Below are 17,102 nucleotides of genomic sequence, written 5' to 3'. Positions count from 1 at the left end.
TCTCTGTATGAATTTTGAAACACTGTAAATCTAAACTTGTTTCAAAATTAAAAATATTAGAAACTCAACAATAACCATTTTTCCTCCCTTTTGTGGTTGTTTGACCCAGCTGGACATTCTTTATTTATAACTAGTCAGAGGTCTACTTGGCTGGGATTTTTTGGAGACTTGACCTGGATGTAGAGATAGCTGCTGGGCGTCTCTTCTTCCTGTAGTTTCAGGGCTTCTCCAGTAATTTCCTCTCTCCACCAAGTAGACTGTACTTCTTATATAATGGCTCCAAACTCCAAGAATGCAAGAACAGAAGCTACAAAATATTCTTAACATCTCAGAAATCTCAAAACATCCCTTCTTCCATATTCAATGCCAAAATAGTCATAGGCCAGCCAAAACCAAAGTCGTTGAGGAATGACTTTTACCTCTTGATGAGAGAGTGACTTGTGCATATAAAAGGGAAGGAGATTAAGTACTACTCCTGACATGGCCTCTTTTTGGGTTCCCCTAGAGATGATTAGCAGATGTCAGACTGTGGCTTATGAAGCTCTGATTCAGCCTAGCTGAGGGCAGTGCCCAGTAACTCATAAATGGAGAGAAACTTCAAGACTGGCTTGACAGTGGTGCTACAAAAACCAAAAACCAAAAAGACCAAGACAAAAAACCAGTACTAAGACTGCTACAAAGTCTTTTTCAGGAAAGAAAATTTGTATTTGAGTTTCTTAAAACATTTTCTTCTTCTTCTTTTTAATGGGTTTTAATACTTGAAACAACCACAAAATATCTCTAGAATCCAAATTTTGCTTTTTTGGCAGGATCATACCTAAACCATTCTGATTAGATGCAAATCTACTCTATTTTAAATATGTGTATGAAGGGTAATTGTCTTGCATCACATATTCCAACAATTAGCAACCTATAAGTTTAAAAAGTCCGTTGAAGTCCTTTATCTAAATCTCCTAGACTCAGAATTTCCTTCCATTTTGTTTGTCCCATTCTTGGTGGAGCAGTTGCTCAATTTACTTTGTCCAGTTGACCCTTGGAATCAATGTGAGAACTAGGGGTATTGATCTTCTGTAGAGTCAAAAATATGCATGTAACTTTTGATTCCTTAAAAACTTTAATACTAATATTCTACTGTTGACTGGAAGCCTTACAAATAACATCAATAGTTGACTGACACATTTTTTTCTATGTTATATGTATTCTTATCATAAAGTAAGCTAGAGGAAAGAAAATGTTAGGAAAATCATAAGGAAGAGAAAATACATTTACAATACTATAGTGTATTTTTCAAAAAAGTTCATGTATAAGTGGAACTGTGAAATTCAAAACTGTGTTGTTGAAGGGTCACCTGTACCTCCAAAAAAACCATGCCTAAGTGAGCACATATTGAACCTGCCAGAAATGTATTTTTTTTCCCTCTTCTAGAATTGTATCTACATATATAGCACCTGTTTTAAGGGTTTTATAGTGATCCTTACAATGACCAAATTAGGCATTAATATTATTTACATTTATATATGAGGAAATTAAAAAATTAACATAGCTTATCCTTATATGCCTTCTCATGTTGCTTGGCTTGAGTCTGAGTTTTTGTCCATTACACTTTGCTATGCTTATTAGCACGACTAGTTTCTATTCCTGACAGAAGTGTCTTCAAATTCTGTTTTTAATTTTGTATCCTGCAACTTTACTGTTCATTGGTTAGATCTAACAGTTCTTTGTTTGAGTCCTTAGGATTTGTATATATAAAATCATGTCATCTGTAAATAGAGACCATTTTAGTTCTTCCTTTCCAATTCTGATACTGTTTCTTTATCTTACCTGACTGCTCTGGCTAGACTTCTAGTACTGTATTGAATAGGAGTTGTGAGGTTAGGGCACTCTTATCTTGTTCCTGATCTTAGAGGAAAATCTTTCAACCATTGAATATGTTCTTCGATATGTTAGTTTTGGGCTTGCCACATGTGCCTTTTATTACTGAGATATGTTCATCCTATGACAGTTAAAGAATTTTTATCATGAATGGATGGCGATTTTTGTCAGATGCTTTTTCTGCATCTATTGAGATGATCATATGATTCTTTCATTCTGTTTATGTGATATATTACTTTGATTGATTTGCATAAGTTAACCATCCTTGCATCCCTGAAATAAATACCACTTGATCATGGCAAATAATCTTTTTTTTTTCCTTTTTCTTTTCTTTTCTTTTCTTTTCTTTTCTTTTCTTTTCTTTTCTTTCTTTTCTTTTCTTTTCTTTTCTTTTCTTTTCTTTTCTTTTCTTTTCCCTTTTCTCTTTTCTTTTCTTTTTTTTCTTTTCTTCTTTTCTTTCTTTTCTTTTCTTTTCTTTTTTCTTTTCTTTTCTTTTTTTTTTTAAATAAGCTGTATGCCCAATGTAGGGCTTGAACTCATGATACCACAATTGAGTCGCATATTTTATTGATTGAGCTGGTCAGGTGCCATGCAAATGACCCTTTTAATGTGCTCCCGAATTTGGGTTGCTAGTATTCTATTGAGAATTTTCATATCTATATTCATTAGGGATTTTGGCTTATAGTTTCTGTTAGTGTTAGTATCAGGATAATGTTAGCCTTAAAAAATGAGTTTGGAAATACTTCCTTCTGTTCGATTTTTTAACAGTTTGAGGATAGTTGTTAATTCTTCTTTAAATGTTTGTTACAATTCACCAATGAAGCCATCTTGTCCTCGGCTTCACTTTGTTGGAAGACTTTTGATTACTGATTTAGTCTCTACACTAGCTCTATTCAGATTTTCAATTTAGTCCTGATTCAGCTGTAGTATGTTGGAAATTCTTCTGGATTGTCCAGTTTGTTGATATATAGCTGCTCATAGTAGCTATGGTATATAGCTGTTCATAGTAGAATTTCTGTGGTATCCATTGTAAAGTTTTCTTTTCCATTTATTGCTTTGTTAATTCAGGTCCTTTTCTTCTTCATTAGCCTAAGAGTTTGTCAGTTTTATTTAACTTTTCAGACTCAACTCTTAATTTGGTTAACCTTTTCTATAGTTTTTGTTTTCAATTTCATTTGTTTCAGATGTAATCTCTGTTTTTTCCTTTCTTCTGCTAATGTTGGGCTGTTTATTCTTCTTTTTTCTAGTTCCTTAAAGTGTAGAGTTAGGTTCTTTATTTGGGATGTTTGTTGCTTGTTTCTTGTAGGTGTTTATTGCTATGGACTTCCCTCTTAAAGCTGTTTTTGATGCATCCCACAAATTCTGGTATTTGTGGTTTCCATTTTCGTGTGTCTAAAAAAACTTTTCTGTTTGTTCTTTAATTTCTTCTCTGATTTATTGATCGCACAAGAGAGTATTATTTAATTGCCACATGTTTGTGAATTTTCTGTTTTTCCTTTTTTTGTAGTTCAGGTTTAATGCCATTGTGGTCAGAGATACTTGTAAGGATTTCAGTCCTCTTGAACTTGGTAAGACTTATTTTGTAGCCTAACATATGGTCTGTCCTAGTAAATGTTCCATGGGTTCTTGAGAAGAATGTGTATTCTGTTGGATAGAATGTTTTGTACATATCTGTTAGGTTCATTTGGCCTATAGTGTTGTTCAAGTTCACTGTTTCCTTATTGATTTTCTGGATAATTTATCCATTGTCAATAATGGGGTGTTAAAGTGACTGTTACTGTATTACTGTTTATTTCTTCTTTTAGTTCTGTTTTGCTTTATATATTTTAGATGCTCCAATATTGCCACATAAATAAAGTTGTTATATCCTCTTGATGTACTGACACTTTTCTCAGTATATTATGACCTTTTTTGTCTCCTTTTACCATTTTTAGTTTGAAGTCCATTTTGTCTAATAAATATGGCTACCCCTGCTTTTTTTGTTTACCATTTGCTTGAAATGTGTTTTTACATCCTTTCACTGTCAGTCTATGTGTCTTCTTCTTCTTCTTTTTTTTTTTTTTTGGTGATAGACTTTCTTTATAAACATCCAGAAGGAAGTTTTTTCACCTATCTTCTCGAGATATCCCAAGAGGAAGAGAGGATGGAGCTTTCTGGAGCAGAGCTAGGATCTGGGGCTTCATTCAAGCCAGGCCCAGCATGTGGTTTCAGGGCTCCATGGGGGGAGGGCAGCAGGTGGGGGAGAGGAAGCCCATGGAATCCCCAGTATGAGCCCTTATCTTTATTATCACTGACACAAACCTGACCAGATGGGGGTCAAAGTGGGGATGAAGGTCTCAGCCCCACTGGACGCTGGCCTGCAGGGGCCACCCCCTGGGTGAGGGTGCCCACAGGGATAAAGGCAGCTCCTGGACTGGTGGCCAGCCTATGAGGTACTGGAAGATGGTGCTTCTCATGGGTTCGACCCTGCTGCTCAGAGCTGAGCTCAGCCACTTGGCTCTCTTTTCTAACCAGTCTTCTAGATGGCCCTCAGGGAGTTTGACAACATCTAGTGGGCACTCCTTGGCCTGCCTCTCCTCCTCCACCTGGATACTCAGTTCCTGCAGGTCCCTCTCTGACATGTGGGAAAATCTGCAGTTGGAGCCAAAGTCACACTGGCCTGTCAGTAGAAACCTCCTGCAGGGCTGCTTGTTCTGTTCATCTAGCAAGATGGCAACTGCATCTTGAAATATGTCATACCAGACCTTCTTGGCCTTGAGGTGCTATAGCCCATTTAGGTGCTTCTTGTGGTTGTGGAGGTTGTCCTGGAAGGAGCAGTTGCAGTAGTCACAAAATTAATGCTTCCTCATGGCCACTTACACCAGGTGCTGCAGCTGCCTGGTTCCACAGGGCCCAATGGCTCGAGCTCCTCCTCCTTCTGCCTATGTGTGTCTTTAAGCCTAAAGTGATTCTCTTGTAGTAGACATATTGTGCTATCTTGTTTTTCTTACCCATTACACCATTTTTTTGTCCTTTTTTTGGAGAATTTAATACATTTACAGTTTATATAATTATATATAGCTAAGAAGTTACTATTCCTATTTTGTTAATTTTTTCTCTTTTTCTTTTTTCTTTTTTTTGTAGATATGTTGTTCCTTGTTCTTATCCTACTGTTTTGTGTGTGTGTCTTTTGGTATCATACTAATGGCTTATAGAACTCACTTATTTTTTTTTGTATAATTACTACAGGATTTTCCCTTGTCATTATCATGAGGCTTATATAAAATATGTTCAAGTTATTATACCCTTCTTTAATAACAATTTAATTTTTTGTAAAGATTTTATTTATTATTTGAGCGAGAGAGACACGGAGCACTAGAGAGCACAAGTACAAGCAAAGGAGAAGGGCAGAAGGAGAGGGAGAAGTAGGCTTCCTCCTGAACGGGAAGCCCAATATGGAGCTCAATCCCAGGACCCCAGGATTGTGACCTGAGCCACCCAGGTGCCCTGATTACAACTTAATTTTGATAGGATTAATAAACTTTACAATTTTACTTTTCTTTCTCCTTACATTTTAGGTTATTGCTGTTACAATTTACATGTTGTATATATTGTGTAACTATACCAGATTATGGTCGTTTTTGTTACTTCTACTTTTTTTAACTTTTAAACTAGAGTTCTAAGTAAATTACGCATTACTGTTACCATATTGCAGAATCTAACCATGAATGTATTATTTACCATTATCAGTGAGATTTACACTACCTTTTAGTGTTTTTATGATGTTAACTAGCATTTTTTCAGCTCCACTTTAGAGTTCTACTTCAAAGAACTGCTGTTAGCATTTCCTGTAAGGCAGTTCTGGTGATAAGGAACTAAATGCCACTGTATATAGGGCTGTTGAATGGCTGTGCAGCTTTAATAGGAGGTCTGGTTAGGTTGACAGGCTGAAGGCTGTATTGAGTGATGAGCAGGACTACCAGTTAGATACTCTGCCCAGGTGTAATGGGGGAAGCAGCTCTAAAGCTGGTAAGACTCTTTTTTTTTGTCTTAACTCCAACTGACTCACACCACAAGTTCCCTGACTGAACAGGGCCACTGGGTTTTCTCTGCCAGCCCACCTCTGGCTCAAGTGCCACTATGCCACACAACTTCTAGGAGTTGTTATCAGCCCTTCTGGTCATATGGGGTCAAAAGACACTCTCCACAGCAGGTGGGACAATTTAACAGCTCCCTTGCCTGAGAGGCATCAAGCTAGTTTTCCAAACAGGTGCTAGTTGGGGGCTGGGAACCACCCTTTGCCTTGGCTACAAATTAACTACCAGCCTATTTATATTATACCATGGGAATGCTCCATGCCGCGTACTGGCTTTGCTGTGGGGTAGTCAGCTCTGCTGGCCTACCTCTCAGCTTGAGCACTGCTGGGCCACACTGCTTCTGGTTGTCACCAGTCCTTCTGGTCAGATACCACTGGAAGACTATTCTGGTTTCTTTTCTTTGAATCAAATTAGAAATTTAATTTCTGCTTTTTTACACGTACTGATTATTATAGGACAGGTAAACAGCAGTCCTAGTGAGTAAAAAACAAGAGAGTTGGCTGCTTATTATAACTGAATTCTTGCCACTTGAATCAGAACATATGATCCCCACAGGTTTAATGCAGAGAGTGTATTTTGGAAGACAAATTTCTGGTTCATTATGGAAATACTTTTGGATACATTCCAGGTTTACTCTTGCTGATATTCTATTTTGAGAGCATTGGGCTATAACTCCCAAACTGGCCACTTGGTTAAACTGGAATATATTATTCAGTGGTATGATAAAAAATACAAGTGCTAAGGGTTTCATCTGCTTTTATTTCTTTGTTTCAGTTTTAAGAAATATGTATATTTAATATATAATAATTATAAACATATATAAATATTATATTAATATAAATGCATAATGTATATAGGTTATTAAAATTGCCTGAGGTATTATTCAGGCTCTTGATTATCTCCTTTCAATCTAAAAATAATTATGAAGTAATAAAACTGCCATAGAAAAGTAAATGTTGAAGTAATTAATATTTCATTATTTCCCTTTGTTTATTGTTATTTTCCTGTTTATGCTGGCTTGAAATTATACTGGCTCACATATGAATGTGGAGATTAGTGACAGTAGATGTGCCACTTTAATTTCTGCTGCATCTTAAAGGAGTAATGATAAATTGCTTGAATATCAGAGATTATGCATAGAATTCACAGTATAAATCAAGTGGCCAATGTTATGTTAAAATTATTTCATATATTATGTGTACTGTAAAAGAGATTGGTAATTAATTTTGTATGGATTTTGTGTTAATCATATTTGGCTTAGATGCAACACATTTCTCATCTGAAAATTTATAGAGAATGACTATTTTTCTTTTATTCTGTAATTTTTGTTAATTTATTTGTTCTGCCATTTCTCAATTATTTGATTATTAAGGTAAAGAAAATGATGAAACTTTTTGTTAGGTTCTCATTACTTTGCTTTTCTTCATATTTTTAAAAATTGTGATATAATATACCTAATCCAAAATTTACCCTTTTAAAGTATACACTTCAGTAGATTTTAGTATATCTACAATATTGTGCAAGTATTATCACTGTATAATTCCAGGACATTTTTATCACCTGAAGAGAAATCTTGCACCTTTTACCTGTGTCTTCCCATTCCTCATTTCCTAACTCTTAGCAGCCACTAATCTCTCTGTCTCCATGGATTTGCTTATTCTGAACATTTCACATACATAGAATTATACAATCTGCTGCGTTTTGTGTCTGGCTTCTTTTATTTAGCATACTGTTTTCAGGGTTCATCCACATTGTAGCATGTATTCATACTTTATTCCCCCCCCAGTTTTATTGAGATATAACTAATATATTATTTTGTATTTACAGTGTACAGCATAATGGTTTGCTATGTGTATGTATTTTGAAATGATTACCATGATACATTTAGTTAACATCTGTTACCACACAGAATTACAAATTCGTTTTCCTTGTGGTAAGGACTTTTAAGATCTATTCTCTTGCAACTATGCAATATAGTATTGTTAACTACAGTTACCATGTTGTACATTACATCCCCAGAACTTATTTATATTGTAACTAGAATTTTGTACCTTTTGGCCACCTTTAGTCATTCCCTATCTCTTTTCTTCTTATGGCCAAATAACACTCTACTGTATGGATACACCAAAATTGTTTATCCATTCATCATTTGATGGGCACCTGTGTTGTTTCCACTTTTTGGCTATTATGAATAATTCTTCCAAGACCATTTATGTGCAAGTTTTTGTATGAATATGTTTTTGATTCTCTTGGTTCTGGAAGTGGTGAAGTTGTACAAATTTATGAATATACTGTAAACCACTAAAATATTAAAAGGATGAATTTTGTGGTATGTGAATTGTAGCTCATTTTGAAAATATGAAGAAAGCAAAAAATCAGTACTTAGTAAAAGCTTTCCTCACTTTTATTCTACTTTGGTAATAACATAGTCGAGAAATGACAAAAATAAAAAATTTATTAACAAAATAAATTAGTAAAAATTAGAGAAAGCAAAGAAAGTAGTGAAATTGCTCTGTTGTATGGTAACTCTGTGTTTAACTTCGTGAGGAATGGCCAACCTGTTTTCCACTGTAGCTACAAAATTTTACATTCCCACCAGCAACGTTTGAAGGTTCTGCTTTTTCCACATCCTTGCCAACACTTACAATTTTGCATTTTTATAAAAAACTAAAGCCATCTTTGGAAGTGGTATGTCATTGTGGCTTTGAGTAGCATTTCCCAAGTGACTAAGGATGATGAACATCTTTTCGTGTGCTTACTAGCAATCAGTGTATCTTTGGAGAAATGTCTATTTAGATATTTTTTAGAATGTCTTTAGAAATATCCTTTTTTCAGATTTGTTGAGGTATAATTGAGAAATGAAATTGTCAGAATAGCCAAATAACCGAAGTGTTTATTTTTTTAAAAAGACTTTATTTATTTATTTATTTATTTATTTATTTATTTGGGACAGTGTGAGAGCCAGGGTGGGTTGGGGGGGCCAGGAGGAGGAGGAGAGAAACCCAAATAGACTCCACTCCAACTGTGGAGCCTGACATGGCTTCCATCTCAGGACCCTGAGATTATGACTTGAGCTGAAATCAAGAGTCAGACACTCAACCAATTGAGCCCCAACCTAAATGTTTATTAATAGATGAATGGATAAAGAAAATGTGAGTTATATATTATACATATAAAAGATAATATATAAAAAATAGGATAAAATGTAAATATGTATAATAAATGGGATAAAAATATTTATATTTTATATATGTGTGTATATAAAGAAGATATATATACATATATTATAAATGGAATATGACTCAACTTTAAAAAAAGAGGGAAATTCTGCCATTAGTGACAACATGGATCAACCTGGAGGGGATGGTAAGTGAAGTAAGCCAGACAGAGAAAGATAAACACTGCATAGTATCACTTATATGTGAAAACTTTATATAAAAAAAAAGTCATAGAAACAGAAAGTGGAATGTAGGTTGTCATTGGTGGCTGGTGGGCAGAGAAAATTGGGAGAATCTGGTAAAAAGTATAAACTTTCAGTTATAAGATAAATAAGATCTGGGAATCTAATGTATACTTGGTGACTGTAGTTGATAATACCGTATTGTATAATCAAAATTTTATAGGATTGAACTTTAAGGGTTTTTACACACAAAAAGATAAACATATGAGGTGATGAGTATGTTAATTAACACAATGGTGGGACTCTTTTCAGAATGTATACATATATCAGCTTGTACAATTCAGATCCCTTGCCCATTTTAAAATTAGCTTCCTTGTTTTTGTTTTTGCTATTGAGTTGTAGCAGTTCCTTATATATTTTGGATGTTAACCCCTTAGTAAAATTTTCTTTCATTCCATGAAAAGATTGACTTTTCATTTTGTTGATGATTTCCTTTTCTGTGCAAAATCTCTTAAATTTGGTAGTCCCACCTTTTAACTTTTCTGTTGTTCACTATTTATTGCATCTCACTAGAGTATCAGTTCCATGAGTGTGGGTATCTTATGTATCTATATGCAGTATTTGTAATTGTGCGACACATAGTAGTTGCTCAATAATAGCTTGTTGAGTGAATTGAATGCATTGTTGTAGAGGGATGGGACATAGCATTTTTATCTCTTTTATGATAGATATTTCTTGAATCATGGCTTGATTTGGTACCTAGAAATCACAAAACTGTCAATTAAAAGATCTACCTTAACTGGAAAAGAAGTATTTCATTCTCTGTAAGTTTTTTACATGTTCTGAACCGTTCTCAGATGTTAAAATATCCTCCATTCATATTCTGCAGGATTCTGTGTAATAGACTTTATTAGAAAGTGGCTCATTTCTTCTCAGTCTGTTCCTGGAAAAAAAGTCAAACTCCGTCCCAAAGGAGTGGTATAATTGGTTGCTGTACATCTGAACTTGGATGAAATATTAATTTAGCTATGGATATGACCAACAATTTAATTCAAGCAGTATTTAATGGGTACTGTGTAGAAGGTACTGCTAGATGCTGGGGATAGAAATGTTGATAATGTCATTAAAGCAAGTACATATATGTATATAGATTTTTTTTTATTTTGTAAAATTATAAAAATAAAAAATAAAATCAAGACAATTTAAAATACAAAGCTCTACAGCATAATAATTCAAAGAATTGATTTTAAGGTCAGAATCCTGGGTTCAAATTCCAACTCAGGTGCTTGCTAGCTCTAGAGACTCAGGTGAACTAGTATTTTTAAGCTTCAGTTGCTTTTCTAAGTGATGATAATATTGCTTACCTCCCAGGGTTTTTGTGAAGATTTAATGAGAAAATGTATATAAAACTCCTTTGCACCTACATAGTAAATATTTATTATGCTATAACATATATGAACTAGAGTTTTGAAACTTGTGTTTTTCAAGATTTTTTCCCATAACTGCCTGACTTGGCTGACTTGCTATTGGAATGTCTCCCACCTCACTGGCAAGCCCAGCACATAGTAACATACAGTGCCTTTACCAGCTTTTCTCCCCCACAGCATATAGCTCTATTTCTGATCTTTCTGATGCCCAGCCTAGTGGGGCTTGCTAGCTATATTCTGACAGATGTTTTCAATGCTGACTGCTTTATTGGATCCATAGGGGTTGTTACCAGATTATTTATAATCCACACCTTCCTAGGTTCTTTGGGGAATTAAAGTAGGCATGAGAAGAAAACATTCCCTAGTCAAATAGACCTGTATAAAATTAGTCTTCAGTCAGATTAATATGATTTTTTACTTTTGCTTATTCCATCAAAAGTTTTGCCATTCTCTTAGTGATTAAAAGATGTGGTAAATGTGTCTGTGTTTTTAACTGACTATATTAGACCTTATGGAATACAATGTAAATTGACTATATAAAATAGAGAATTTGATAGAGATTTCATGAAGTTGGATTAAATGATCCTGTAGAATTTATTGAATCATATGTAATGCCACCAACAAAGAATTCAGCAGTTGACAATTGAAGCAGAGAAAATTGATGAAGGTAATGCCATTAAATTCTTCAGTAGAGACTAGAATGGCAAAGGATTAAGAGATTATTTGGAAAACTGATGAAACCCTGGAATATTTCTCTTAGATGACATTTATTACTGCCTTTTATGAATTAAATGTGAATTGACAGCTGTTATAGTATTATGAAGTAATTTTAGGAAAATCAACAAAAACCTTTTTCAGATGAAATCCTTGCTGTAAGTGGATTCAAGTGAACTTTGTAAGGACCAACTAGTCATAAAGCATCACTCTTTACTACCCATTCTTTCTTTTCCTATGATCTTTTCTACCTAGGGACACTTCAGTTAGGATCTCTCTGGTTCTGATGACTGAATTAAAGCAAATGCCCATCATTTATTTTCCATATCCCATGAACTAGCCTTCGGCTGGTCTGAATCCATCATGTGATATAAAGGATCTAAGAAGTTCAGATCCAGACTGTGGTACTTAGCACAAAGCTAAGATGGTGGTAATTAATCAAATTAGGTAGCTCATTTTATGGAATAAACTTGAAAGGTAGAATAAAACCAGATCATGAAAGAAATATTGGTCTAAAGGAAATGAACTTTATCCTACAGGTGTTTCTCAAATTGTGGTACATAGACCATTTACATTAATATCACTTGTGATATATGTTAAAAACTCTAATTTTTGCTCCCCATCAATGGATTAGAATTTCTGGGGCTAACTCTGGGAATATACATTTAAAAGATATTTTTATGTGATTCTTTTTTTAAAAGAAATTTTAGAGCCTGCACTTGCGAGCACTTGCACAGGCATGCACATGAATGGGGGGGAAGGGCAGAGGGGGTGACACCCCACTGAGCATAGAGCCTGTTGCTGGGCTGGATCTCAGGACCCATAATATCATGGCCTGAGCAGAAACCAAGGCTTGGTTGCTTAAATGCCGGAGCCACCCAGGCACCCCTCTGTGTGACTCTTATATACACTATTATTTTAGAGCCCTTGATAAGCACAAATAATTTGAAGAATTGTTCCCTGCACTTTTCTTTTTTAAAATTAAGTGCTTCCAATGATATATTAGAAAACCTTTGTTACAGTCTAAGAACTTTGAAGTAAGGTCCTATTTATCTGTAATTAGAGTTTCATTAATTGTTTGAGATACTATTTCTAAGCTTGCTATAAAGACAAATGAATATGGTTCATATGTTAACTCTGTATGTGGAATACTTTAAAATAGCATAACACTTATTCCATGCTTTTTGTTATAAAAATAATTTTTCTTCGAAAGTGTTATCTAAATCTTTTCAGTTTTTTCACTTGGAGACCCCTGCTGTTATGCAACATTGAAATAACAACATTGTTTTTCACCCATTAAAATACCACTGCAAGATATTGTGAATCGGCTCATTTGCCTTGCCTTTTTTTTTTTTTTTTTTAACAAATAAGGCAGTGTTTTGAGTTATGCCAGATGTACAAATGAGAGATTTGAGTGCACTTGTAGAATTTAAATTGAAATGCTAATGAGATTCTGACAGGCAGAGAAAACAACACAGCCTACATTTTCATCTGTTTTATTAAAGTCATTATTTAACTGGAAAAACACATTATTTAGAGCTATTTATTTATGTGGCATTTGTAATTCAGCTCTTAAATTTTATCCAATTAAAGTGCTTCTCATTCCATTTTCACTTAATGTGGTAGATTGTTTGGGGCATTCATCTTTTGCTCTGTTTCATTCAGTTGTAGAGTGGCAGTAACTCAATTGAATGAATGCATCTTTCTCTTTTCTGTTTTTTTTTTTTTTTTTCCTAATGCTTACATGTGCTGCTTCATGCTGTGGTGCTACATTGACATCTTTATTTTTTATTCGCAGTAATTCCATCGAAATTTCATGGTTGATTGTCACACAAGATTTTTTATGGTTGTTTTATGCTTTGGTTATTTCATTAGTATTAGTAGATTGTGAAAGTAAGGAAAATAATACTGTTAAACAAAATCAAACTTTTGAGAAGGTAAATTGATCTTAGTGATGATTGAACAGGAGACACTAAGCCTTAAAAGTACTTATTTCCACAAAGATATCCAATGCCTTATGAGAAATATTTCTAATTTTTAAAACTTTTAATTATTATCTATTTGCACAATTTTTTCAATCATTTGTTTTTTTAATTGTTTTTGTGATTTTTGAGATTTATTCAAATGTCTCTATTTTGAACATTGACTTAAAGCAGGTTTTAGATTTCTTTTACTTGTGTTTATCACCCTGCCTCTTAAATGAGAGTAAAATTAGAGTATTTGTGGTTATAGAGGTTTAAAATTTCATGTACATATACAAAGTCAGTACATTTGGAGGAAGAAGTACTGCAGAATTTCAAAGGCTAGTGTGAGTCTGGTTGAGGTCAAGCTCATGTTGGAATGCAGACATTATGGGAGGGTCTAGAAGACAATGTGTCTCCTTTAGAAGGCAACTGCTATGAAGAGAGAGAAATATGTGAGTCCAGAATCATATAGATATCATCACAAATGTCAGATCTTCTTTTTACTGTATTTTACAACAGGTTTGGAGATTCTTCTATTGTTAGAATGCTTCAGTTATTTCAAACTGTCTATGATGCTTAAATGAAAATCTGTGGTAAAACAAGCTCTATTAGCATAAAAACCATTTCAGTAAATGTTCAATGACTAAAGTCTCTATATTAACTGGAATTTGAACTAATGACTGTCAGTTCCCAGACATTTACACAAAGATTCTCTCAAGGGTCCTCCATTAAGCAGCATTAGGGAGTTTCATACACAGAACTGTTTCTTTATATCTGAAAGTTTATAAGAGGGAGACTCCTGAAGGTCAGTAAACTGAGAGTCTGAGACAGCTCTGGTTCAGACTATAGCACACATGAACTTTGTGAACCTAGATGCGCCACTTGTGTATGCTCAGATTCTTTACCTGCAAAGTCAAGAGGTTGGTGGTGACCTCGAAGAGTGCTACTAGCTCTCTAACTCTGATTTTGTGATTCTTTTTTTCCCCGCCATTCCTCTTCCCAGACTCCAGTCATTGTCTTATTTACATAGTTGCATTTCTAATTATGATTCTTTTACTGACCCTCAAGAAGCCAGAGCACATAACATTTAAATGATAATTAGGTTTATCACATCTACATACCTTCTTAATATGGTGTCCAAAATTATTTTTGAAGATATATATTTGGGGCGAAATTCCTAATTAGTATTCAGGATACCTATAGAAAATAGCTTTTGTAGGTACAGTTAACTTTTGATTATTTATATTAATGTGGGATAAGATGCCTAACTGAAATGTACATGAAGACTTCATGCCTCATTTCATCTTTAAATTCATCTGTCTTTGTAAGGAGTGTTTGAATGGACTAGTTTGAGTTTCATCTTCCGCCTGGGCAGAAAACTGCCTTAAGCATCTTTATGTAGCTTTATTTTTTTACCCATTGTCCCACTTTGCTAAGGGAAAAAAAAAGGATTCATTTCTGAACCATAGGAATTAACCTCATTTTATCCATTTCCCCCGCTCTCTTCAGTGTTACATTATACTCCTGCTCATGCCATCCTCATCTAAGTGTCCATCTCTGTGCACATTATTTCATAAACATATCCCAGCTTTTGTGCCTTTACTTATGTTCTTATCCTTTTTTTTTCTTTACTCCTGTGGCCCTCAAACATGCTTTTGACTAAATCCTATTCTTCTTGGAAAGCCTAGTCTTCCAGTCCTTTATATTTTTCCTAAACACATGAGCCTTATTGTCTAACAGATTGATTCTAGATTCTGGTCCTACAGTTTGATGACTCTCTGATCCTGAGAAAAGTACCATAGTCCCTCTGATCCTCAGTCTTCTCATCTGAAAAATATGAATATCCAAATCTCAGGATTGTTTTAAATTTTAAATAGTATATATTTCTGATATTTGATAAATATTCAGGTGGTAATAGCATATATCAGTGATTGAAAAGAGACAAAACCCCTGTCCTCATAGAATTTACATTCTGGTAGGGATAGATAGGTAAATTAAGAACAAAATACATAGTATCAGAAGTGGCACAGAGAGGAAGGGTGGCGAATGCAGAAGTGAAGGAAGAGTGAGGTTTCAGTTTTAAATAGGGTAGTTTGAAAAGGCTTACTGAGAAGATGGCATTTGAGCAGGGACTGAAAAGAGCCTGGGGATATTTGAAGAAAGATGATTCCAGGCAGAGGGAACTACAGGTGTCAAGTCTCTTATATGTATGGGTGAATGGCATGTTTGAAGAACAACAAATAGATCAGTTGGCTATTTCAGATTGAAACTAAGGCAGAGAGAACAAGGCCAGATCATGCAGGGTCATTTAGGTCAATTTTTGTAAGGACTTTGTTTCTAAATGAGATGGGGAATCATTGGAAAATTTTGAGGCAAGGAGTCATGTGATATTATTTTTTATAACTATTTTCTGGTTTCTGTATAGTTTTGGGGGAAGGAATAAATGCAGATATTGAGTAGGCTTTTGAATACATTGGGTGAGAGCTGTACAAACCAAATGTGTCTGACCTATAGTAGACATTCTGTAATTGATAATGCTTTCCCTCTGACTTCCCTGTACTGCTACCTCTAGCTAGAAGTTATTTCTTGTTCTTTGGAAGTCTCTATTAGGGCACACATCACTTTTTGGCCATTTTCCTTATTTATTTTGCTAGCCTAAACATTTCTTGAGGGCAATTTCTTGACTCAATTTTACTTATCTTTATATATATCCCATGGAGTCCAGTGCAGACATTATACAAATTATTATCAAAATATTTTGATAAGGGCAGCCCAGGTGGCTCAGTGGTTTAGCACGGCCTTCAGCCCAGGCCGTGATCCTGGAGACCCAGGATCGAGTCCCATGTCGGGCTCTCTGCATGGAGCCTGCTTCTCCCTCTGCCTGTGCCTGTGCCTCTGCCTTTCTCTCTCTCATAAATAAATAAATTAAATCTTTAAAAAATATTTTGATGAAATGAATAAACTTGTGAATATATCTTCATAGATTTGGAAAAACATACAGCAGAATATCTTGCTGGGGCATTGGCAAGACAGGTTGGTGAGAGTGACAAACCTATGGTAAACTCTGGAGTTTTTGGAGGCATAGGTATAGGAAAGAAGTATGCCCGATACACGTCAGTCTGATGTGAGATATGTGCAAAAAATGAGGCAGTAAATACTTTGGCTCCTCTCTTAAAGAGGGTTAGATGAGTAGCAGGTTGAAAGTATGTTTGGGATCTGATAAGCAATAGCATCCAAGAGAAATGGTTAGTAAGTGTGGAGGACAGGGAAGTAATAGCTCAGGAAACACATGGTTGTTTATCTTAGGATTTATTAGCAGGAATTATTTATTTTTAATAAGTAGGACAGATGTGGGAAGAGACACTGATACTGCCATGTAAGGGATGTCAGGACAGGTCCAGCTAGGCATGCTGTCTAGGGACCTCAAACATCTTCATTTGTGATTCATGCAGATGTGTAGCTTTGGGGTCTGATGTGATATAGTGGAGTGTCTAAGAGTTGGAAAATGCAGGCAAAGGAGTCTCCTCATAGGAGGCCCTTGGAAATATGGATGAGCTGCTGGCTGACCTCTGGGGCATCTCTCTGTATAGCAAGTCCCTATCCTTCAGGGGAATTGAGATAGAATTGAAAATAACTAGACTGGGGGCTT

General features: G+C 35.0%; 1 protein-coding gene and 1 pseudogene across 4 annotated transcripts in view; one reads left to right on the top strand and one right to left on the bottom strand.

Moving 5' to 3' along the window:
* Positions 1 to 17,102, top strand: part of MACROD2 (mono-ADP ribosylhydrolase 2) — a 1,923,575-nt gene that overhangs the window by 167,745 nt on the left and 1,738,728 nt on the right. The window lies entirely within an intron of this gene.
* On the bottom strand, positions 4,092 to 4,721 carry LOC140617840 (zinc finger matrin-type protein 5 pseudogene; annotated as a pseudogene).

This window comes from Canis lupus, chromosome 26 (assembly GCF_048164855.1).
Source record: "Canis lupus baileyi chromosome 26, mCanLup2.hap1, whole genome shotgun sequence".
Lineage (NCBI taxonomy): Eukaryota > Metazoa > Chordata > Mammalia > Carnivora > Canidae > Canis > Canis lupus.
This window is presented reverse-complemented; position numbering and strand designations above follow the sequence as displayed.